The 7445-nt window shown below is 39.0% G+C and overlaps 1 long non-coding RNA gene across 1 annotated transcript; it reads right to left on the bottom strand.

Annotated features, from left to right (window-relative positions):
* Positions 1-3598: 3598 nt before the first annotated feature.
* LOC140812148 (uncharacterized) lies at positions 3599-5221 on the bottom strand. The gene is made up of 2 exons (XR_012113614.1): positions 4157-5221; positions 3599-4082 (listed from the first exon to the last, which is right to left on the bottom strand). It is a non-coding gene; the product is annotated as an uncharacterized lncRNA (long non-coding RNA).
* Between the last annotated feature and the right edge of the window lie 2224 nt (positions 5222-7445).

The raw sequence follows: 7445 nt of genomic DNA, 5'->3' as shown, positions 1-7445 counted from the left end.
CGGACCCCCTCCGGACCCTAGCACGGGGTCCGTGTCATTCATGCTCAAATTGGTCGATATACAGTAGCTACACGGACCTTGATCCGGACCCCTACACGGGGTCCGTGTCTGTCACTTTCCAAATAGCTGCAATACAGTAGGTGCACGGACCTCTACACGGACCCTAGCACGGGGTCCGTGCCCTTAAATTTCGGGACTTCTCTGAATAAAATCGCGACTTCCCTCCCCTCAACCCCTAAACCCCCAAAAATCGATTTCCCTCCTCCACCACTCACATCGCCGACCGCCGCCGCCCCGTCGCCGCATCTGCCGAGCCGCCGCCCACAACTCACCACTGCACCATCATCTATGTTCTGGTAAGCGTGGCTATACCTGCATTCCATTTTCCGGTCCTCCGCATTGGTGTGTCTGTGCATTCCGTTCGATTATTGCGCGTTTGTGGATTAGTGATTGGGTATTGTTTGGTCGATTTGTGTTCTGCTGGATTTACTTGTTCAAGGGTATCGGTGTTATCACGTTTTCTGTGGTTTTGGGGATAAATTGTTATTGGAGCCCTATTTTGTGGTCTCTTGTAATTTGGGTGTTGATTCTTTATCATTGCGTTGGGGTCTGTTGATGCTTGATCGTTGGTTGGGTTATTGGTTTTTGCTATTGGTGGTTTGAATTGTTGGAACTTATTCGCTTGAGTCATAATGCCTCCTCGCAAGTTGACTGGTAAGCGCGCTCGGACCGGTGCTTCTTCATCCTCTGGGTCAGTCAGGAGATCATTTGATGCTTCTAAATTCACTTCCATCGAGAACTCTGACTGGTACTCGGCACTGCACACAAATCCCATGATTGTGGAAAAATCTATCCACCCTCGGATTGATCAAGAGGTACCAATACGGGCCGAGTTCGAAAAGTTTGGGTGGGGACCCTTGTTGGACATATCCGGACCATACTACCCTGATCTAGTGTGGCAGTTTTATGCGAATTTCGAAGAGAAAGACAAAACAGGGCTGACATCGATCCGCACGTACGTCAAGGGCGTCCCCATCGACATCTCCAGTGCTTATCTAGCCTTACTTTTGGGAGTCCCCAATGATGGCCCTTGGGTGGAGTTTAACCAAGTCGATTTTTTTCACTCCGACAGCACATACCGGATCCCTGAGGCTCGGCACCGTCTCCGATATGTCACATCCCCTACCGGCTCCCGTTTCAGTGTTCTTCCGACGCATATTCCGCTCATTGATCGCCTGATCTGTTATTTTACTGGGGCTAACATAATCCCGAGGAAGGCCGGAAACAATGAGGTTCGTCTGATGGACCTCTACATTATTGATAAGATGTTGAATGGCTTGGGGGCGATTCCGGCGATTCCTTTGGCATCAATCATCATGTCTCATATGCGTTCTGTTGCGCATATCGACCCGACAAAGAACAAGAAACCACATGCCCCCTTCCCGATCATCATCTCTCGGATCTTAGCAGCCCATGGCGTTGATCTCACCGGCGAGCCTTCGTTATTGCCCACATCCACACAGATGCTCACCCCCCAGGCCATGCAGGGCATGTATTTCATTTTTCGACAGGGTGCGTGGTATCGTAACCCTAGGAGTAGCCATCTCACTCGTCACCGTCGTGACCCACCAGTGCCTGCCCCTACCATTGACGAGCGAGCCTGGGAAGCCCGTGTCGAGGAGGAAGAAGCGGGTTTCGATGACCAGGCCGGCCCTCAAGCTGGTGCACCCCCTCGACAGCGAGCCCCAAGAGGTATGCGACAGGTTTTCTTCTCCATGTTTGATGCCTTTGACAACCTCAGCACCAGAATGGCTCGCATCGAGCATCATCTAGGGATTCAGCCCTCTGCTGACGATGTCTCCGCGCCCCCCTTTGACAGATCTGGCCTTGACGACATGGAAGATTTGGATACGGACTCCGCCGACGAGCAGTAGTTTATTTTGTTAGGATGTGTAGAGGATGTTATTGTTTTTCTGGATTTCGCTCTTTTTATGTAGTTATCGACGTTGTCAGACTTGATCTTTATCGTTAGTATCTGTTGATTTTTGATCGTGTATTTGTGTGTCTCTCCTATGCCCTTTTACGTTCCCTTGTGTATTCGATGTCGTGCTTTTCAGGAGTTGCTGATTTCTACCGCATCTTCACCACTTGCTCGCAAATTGTCCAGGGAAGTGTTTTTGCTTTAACTGTCTTGTTCGTTGCTTTTATATTGCTTTACACTGAGGGCAGTGTCCTTATCAAAGTGTGGGGGTGGGTCAATCTTGTTACACATCGTTGCACAACACTTAACAACACTTTTCACGTAGGATGAGATTATTTTTTGACAACGAACTCCTGTTTCACTTGATATTCTGATTAATTTGTTAGATTTTGGGATCACCCAGAAATTTGCTTCATGCCTAGTATTGAGTGAGAGGAGTCGTAGTTTCAAGGAGAGAGTCTAACATGAACCAGTTTTGCATCAACATTTTGTTCAATGCACGTGGTCAAACTTTTACTCATTGATAGTGAATTGGTGAATTGTGAAAAAAAAAAAAAAAAAAAAAAAAAAAAAGAAAAGAAGAAAAAAGAAAAAAAAAAAAAAAAAAAAAAAAAAAAGAAAAAAGAAAAAAGATATCGAATAACGATCCCTAGAACTTGTCGGATTAGCCCTCGAAGCGAAAATACGAACGATGGTGACTTAGGGATGATTTAGGCGATCTTTGGACCGTTTGAGCCTTTCAAGCCTGACCGACACATCATTCATCGCCCCTAGCGACCCCTTTTAAGCCTAAAAAAAAAATCGAATGGTGTGTGTCAATGACACACAGTTAGCCCCCATTCGTCACTTATTCAATGTCCCACATCAACTACCTGAATCATAGCCTATACACTTTTTCCTACCTACATGTGAGAGAAATAAAACTCCTGTGCACATTGAAATGTTTGAAATACTCCAATAGATTGAAGAGATATGTGTGAAGGAGTCTATGAATTTTTATTCATGAAAAAAAAAAAAAAAAAAAAAAAAAAGAAAGAATGTTGACAGAAAAGGAAAAAGGAGGAAAATGTGCAGTGTTGAAAGCACCCGAAACAAAATTTTTTGGGTGAAAGTGGGTGAACAATGAGAAAGAAAAGGAGACGCTAGAGCTCTGGAATTGATGAAAAGACAATAACTGTTGACGAGTCGAAAGTTGAATGAATGTGCTACAGGAATAATGCTTATTGTATCTCACTTTTGATTCCCTATCTTTTATTGTAGCCGTGAGCCTTGGCCTTACGTTATAAGCTTAAAAAGACCTATTAACCAAGTCACTGTCGTTCAACATTTAGTAGAGAGGGGTATGAAAGTCAAGCATATGGGGCGTTTCGATAACAAATGAAAATAAGTAATCATGAAACCAAGTAGCTGGAGATGAGTACGAGTCGGACCTACACACTACACACATTTTGTTCTGTTGATCTTTACTGGGTAAATGTTTGAATCTTGAATTGCGACGAAAACGAATTTTATGATATGCGAAGCGTGATCTTTTGACTGGGGGTGAACGAATGTGACAAATTGAGAAGTTTTGATTGTGTCACTTGAGTTCTGAATCTGAAATGTTTCTCATCCTTATTTTTGTCTGATTTGTTCGAGGACGAACAAAGGTTAAGTGTGGGGGAGTTGATAAGCACGAATTATATAGTACTTTAGGGATATTATTTTGTCGTATTCGTGCTTATTTGGCATCTTTTTACCCCGAGTTTGGCGCTTATTTCGTTTCATTTTTTGCTGATTGTAGGTTTGACCAAAAGAGGAGAAAAGCCAAAGAAGTGAAAGAAATGTCAAACTCTGCAATGCCACGTCAGAAATAACCGGAAGAATAGGAAGAAAGCATGAACCAATACACAGACCCTTACACGGATCCCGTGTAAGGGTTCGTGTCATTCAACCACAAAAGAAGAATTTTGCCGAAGAGACACGGACCCCGGAGACAGGTCCGTGCCATTCAGTTACCAAGATTGCATTTACAGAAGCTACACGGATCTATATCCGGACCCCTGAACGGGGTCCGTGTCCCTCAAAGTCCGAGAATCCAAATTACAGAAGCTAGACGGACCTCTGGACGGACCCATACACGGGGTCCGTGTCCGTCTTCACAAGAGAAAGTCAAATTACAGAAGCTACACGGACCCCACTCCGGAGGCTGATACGGGGTCCGTGTCCATGATATCGGATGATGAATTTGGCGAAGATTTGCTCGAGATTTGGAAGAAGAATAAAAAGGAAAAAGACAAAACAAAATTGGGGGTTGAATTTCGAGAGGGCGGCCGACTTTGGAGTTTTTGGAGAGGAATTTCATACTTGTGAAAGAAGGCAACGGCTCGGAGAGAAAATCGAGGGAGAAAACGACGCGCTTCACACGCATATCTGCGCGCCATCGCTGAGATTTTCTCGTCTCTTTTAATTTTCTAGCTTTTTATTCATGAATTCAATTATTAAATTTGATTTTGGTTTTGAATTTATGGAGTAGTTTTCTTTTGTGATCGGGACCACGATAGGAACAAACGACTGATTTTTGTTATTCATTGAAGTGTTTGATTTATAAAATTGTTCTATGTTATTGATTAATATTTGTATAAATTTCGTGCTTTTAATTTGGCCAATTATTTGCATGTTTGTTGTTTAATCTTGACTCGAAAGAGAATTGGTTAAATTTAGCTTCAAAAATATTAATCAACACGCGGTTAAACCGACTAGAAATAGTATTCGGTTTCAGTGTGCGATTTTAGGCGACAGCTGTAATTCTTCGTGGATAAATGCGTTTTTGTTTAATTAAATTCAATTAAAAATAATTGGACTGTTAAATGAAAATAGGATTATAAATTCTAGAAATGGATTTATAATTAAATTAGGGAATTGCATCGTGACAGCGAATAATCTGTGGTTAAATTGTTCCAGTGCGTGATAAAATCTGAGTTTGTTACCGTTGTGTGTCCCGGTCATTTTATTTAAATTTAAAAATCCCCAAGTTCCAAGCTTCTCTGAAATTTGCTCTTAGTCATTAATTTAGCATAGCTTGGTTTAATTTAATTCGTTACATCTTACAAAACAATCACTCTTTATTGTTCGCCTAGATTAAATAAAATAATCGAATCTTAGTAATTAAATAATAGTCTCTGTGGGATCGATACTTGGACGTCTGTCCAATTACTATAACTTGACCTAGTTCGCTTGCTAGAATTATTCCCAACCGAAATCGTCGGCCAGCTGTATTTCTCAAATAAATAGTTGGTTGTTTTATTTTAAAATGATGTACAAAATATTTTATGAAATTTTTGGTGGTTCGGCCGATGCTAGGGAGGTTTTAAAAAAAAATTCTAGTACTTTTTAAGAAAACGAATAAGCAGGCGTTTCAGTTGGTATCAGAGCAATTGTTCTGTAAAGGGTTGTGCCACCATCAGCGCCGGAAAGATCAGTCGTCAAGCCTCAAATTGTAAGTTTACATATTTTATATGATTTATAAATTGTTACCTTCATGACTACTTGAATTATATGTTTATGTCACATGTTTAGTAGCATTATGAGGATATATGATTTATATGCTTTTGAATTTTTATACGTGATACGTTATAAACTAAGAAATTATTTGATTTCAACGCATGTTGACTTCGTGGTGGAATTGGACTATGCTGATTTTGGGTTTTAGTATTGAAGTTTAATTTTTTTGGCTATAAGTTAATCGTGAATATTATGAATGTTTTTGGGACACGTATATTTTCTAAGAAAGTATTTTTTTGATTCATTGTTACTAGTCGAAATAATTTTTGGGAATTACTCATAAGAAATAATGACTCGAGGATTTACAACGACTTTGGGAGTATGGAAATGTATAAATTGGGATTTTAAGTTTTGACAAAAGGTAAGATTGGTTATAGAAAGTGATTTTGGGTAAATAAGTTTAAATTTATCGAAATTATGCTATGGGAAATCTGTAGAAGAAAATTATGAATGCCAAAAATTTATGGGTTAATTAAGGAATTTGGGGATTAGTTTAGCAATAAGTGTGAATTGAATATGTTATATGGTAAGAATTTTGATGATTTAGACTCTTAAGAATATTTTGAACTTTGGGATTTCTTGGTTATAGTGTTATAAGGAATGTGGATAATGGGTTTTTAAGGATGAATCAATACTAAGCTTGAAAAATCTAAGTGTTAGCGGATGCGTTTGGGATTTTAAGGTTGAAATATGATAAGTTGATGAATATTTTGGGTATAAAATAAGGAAAGTAATATACGATAAATATGGTCAGCCATATTTTTATATTGGGAATTTTAAGAAAAGTTGAAATTCGAGGTTATAATAGTAACAGCATTAAGTCATTATGGGTCTTTTTAAGTTGCGAGTTGCAAATAAGGATTTAGAAGAAAAATTTTAATTGGGATCAAGGAAACGTAAGGACATTTAGAATTTACGTTTTAGCGCAGCGGAAGTGTGGATTTTTGGGATGGTAGAACTAAGTCTAAACCTTGGGTTATTAAGGATAAGCGAATTTCGAGGACGAAATTCAATTTAAGGGGGGAAGATTGTAATGCCCCAAAAATTTAAAGGTTCACGCGAACCACATGAATTTTAGTTATTAAATTCTTTGTATTTTAATTAAATGTTTTAATTGCATTTATTAATTTTGTCGTGCATATTTATATGTTTAAATTATATTTTCTACATTGTTGTATTAAAATGTATTTTTAAAGGTTATTCGAGTTGCGATCGAGGAACGGAGACCGATGACTGAAAAATAGAAAATGATTTTTATTAAATAGTTGTTTTTAATTATTTAAAATTTGGGAGATGCTTTTTGAAAAAATAAGGGGTTTTTGAGGTGATTTATACGCCGGGACGTAAAATTTATCTGTGCGGGTTTTTCAACTAAAATACGAGCTTTTTGACATCCAGGCTATTAAATTCACAAACTTTATAAAACAGCATTATTTTTAATATTTTTGTTAAATTCTAATTAAGCACTAATGGGCCTAATTAATCTACCTAATGTGCCTAAGCTTAATTAGTAACTTAATTAAGTATTTAATATTCAAAACCCACCCAAACCCTTTTCATAACACACGCCCACTTCTTTTACACAATTAAAACTCTCCCCATCAGAATACTACACGGCACACACAATAAATTGAAGGAAAAAGTTGAAAATTTACAAGGGTTTCAAGCCGTCGTCTCCTCGTCGCCGTTTCGTACTCGTCAACGTTTTTCCGTGCATAAAATACGCAAAGACACGCCATATTCTCCTTTTACTCATCATCACATCATATTATTTATTTTTGTTTGAAATTGCATGAAAAACAAGCAAAACCTTGATATATTTCGTACATGCATCTAGGGTGATTTTTAAAGCATGGGTTTTGATCCAAAAATCATGAAAAACATGTATCTAAGGGGCTGCCATGATTAGGATGTGTTAGGG

This window comes from Primulina eburnea, chromosome 1 (genome assembly GCF_022965805.1).
Source record: "Primulina eburnea isolate SZY01 chromosome 1, ASM2296580v1, whole genome shotgun sequence".
In the NCBI taxonomy this organism is placed as follows: domain Eukaryota; kingdom Viridiplantae; phylum Streptophyta; class Magnoliopsida; order Lamiales; family Gesneriaceae; genus Primulina; species Primulina eburnea.
This window is presented reverse-complemented; position numbering and strand designations above follow the sequence as displayed.